Genomic DNA, 2,147 nt, shown 5'->3' with positions numbered 1-2,147 from the left:
GCCCCCCTCTGAACTACAGTTTCTGTGCGCTGACCCCAGGGAAATATTTCCCAAAAGATTTTGCCACAATGATGCTGGTCTCTTATTATTCACAGCTGATTTTTCAGCCCCAGCTAAGCACCATCAGTTGTCGTAATAAAGCAAAGGTTTCATTTCAGTGGTTCTGGTCTCTTCTTAATCACAGCTGATTCTTCAGCCCCAGTCAACTAGAAACCACAGATTCCCAACTCAAAATATCATACAAACATCCCTGATAGTCTCTGTTTCCCTTTGAAGCTTCACAAGCCAGGCCTCCACCATCTATACCTCTTTCAGTAGAACTGTTCCAAACTCCACAGCAACAGTTCACTAAACTCTAAGCACTCAATGACTTTTCTAGCCCAAAGTTTCAAATGCTTCCATAGTCCTCCCTAAAACAACTGGGTCAGGTCTGTCACTCTTGGTACCAATTTCTGTTCTAGTTTGTCTTCAATTGCTGTGACAAAACTCTGGCCAGTATCAACTTGGGAAGGAAAGGGTTTATTTGACTTACATCTCCCAAGACACAGTTCTTCACTGAGGGAGCCCAAGATAGGAACTCAGGGCAGGAACCTGGAGGCAGGAGCTGAAGCACAGACCATGGAAGATAGCTGCTTAATGGCTTGCTCCTCTGGCCTGTGCTCAGCCTGCTTTATTATAAAGTACAGGACCACCTGCCCAGGGATGGCACTGCCCACAGTGGACTGGGCTTTCCATCACTCAGACATGGCCCCAGAGACACAGCGACAGGCTAAATTGATGGAAGCAGTTCCCCAGTTGAGGTTCTCTCTTCCCAGGTATGTCAAGCTGGCAACTAAAGCTATCCAGCACAGAGGTTCAACTTGACTTCCTGGAGACTAATCCACCTCAACCCCCTGAACCTGGCATTCATCCCTTCCAAGGATGGAGCCCACTGTGACCTAATCACCACTCCTCAACACGGCAGCTCTGAGCATGGGAAAGAAATCACACTCACACCAGAGAAGTGTGAGATACATTTCCCCATTAGCTAGATATTAAAAAGCTTGCAAAGTTATCTAGTCATGCAAGTGGGAGAAATTTTCAGCCAGTGTAAAAACACGGATAAGCTGCTTCTTCAAGTCCATCATGCTAGGCCCTGATTCATAGCATTTGTGATAAAAAGATTTCAAACATGTATTGACTCCACAAACCCCTTCCTAGTTCCCACCACTGATTCATACTTTCCTGGTTTGGTCTCCCCATCAATACAACTGTCAATTCCTTAACACCTCTTTTTCCAATTTTAATTCAAAATGAGATTTGTCAATGGAACACACAGCTCTCATCTCAAAGGGAATATAGAGAGTTTATTCTGAGTCCAGACCACAGCCTGGAAACAGATTCTGGTTACCCTAAATGCCATGCTCTAACTTGGAAGTAGTTATATGAACTCTTTATAGTAATGACAAAAAACGGTCATATATCAAGGCATTTTTCAAGTACTTAGTGGGAACATAGAGTAGGAAAGTCACAAACAAACAGGAACATCTCTGCTGTAGGTCTCAGATGCTAGTGGTCTGCTAAGTTAATCCACTCCAAAGGTTTGACCTGATAGTCAAAAGATGCTAAGTCAGTCCAACACAGGTCTGACCTTCCTGTGGCTGGGCCCGGCTAAGCTAACACTGAAGTGCACCTCATATGACATCATGGTGGCATACAGACAACGGGTTGGACTCAGTTACATCAGATTCTGATATCCTGAAGATAGACTTCAAAGAAAATGCTGAGAAGACCTCTGGCAGCAACCTAAGAATTATGAAACTGAAAAAGGAATAACTGACCCTGACTGAAGGTTAAAGTGCTGCATCTTCAAGGAGAAGATGTGTGGTCACCTGTTTGGTAGATTGAAATCAGCTTCACTTCATGAGAAAAAAAAATATGGCTTGTTCATAAATTGATAATGTCAATAAATTGACACAGAATTAAAAAATTAAAAAGATGCTAGGTCATGGACAAAGTAATACAGAGGTGAGCAATGAATATATTGAGGGGGCTAAAGATGGCCCAAGATAAATTTGGTGCTGAAACAGCAACGTTCCAATTCTTTAGTTATGAAATTCTAATCCAGTCAATCAACCTTGTAGAAACTTTTTTTTATTTTGTTTGTT

At 42.6% G+C, this 2,147-nt stretch overlaps 1 pseudogene; it reads left to right on the top strand.

Moving 5' to 3' along the window:
- Window positions 1-1,685: 1,685 nt before the first annotated feature.
- LOC103750620 lies at window positions 1,686-1,815 on the top strand (annotated as a pseudogene).
- Window positions 1,816-2,147: the final 332 nt, after the last annotated feature.

This window comes from Nannospalax galili, unplaced genomic scaffold, assembly GCF_000622305.1.
Source record: "Nannospalax galili isolate Female #2095 unplaced genomic scaffold, S.galili_v1.0 scaffold566, whole genome shotgun sequence".
Classification (NCBI taxonomy): Eukaryota; Metazoa; Chordata; class Mammalia; order Rodentia; family Spalacidae; genus Nannospalax; species Nannospalax galili.
The sequence above is the reverse complement of the archived record's forward strand: the minus strand, read 5'-3'. Positions and strand labels throughout refer to the sequence as shown.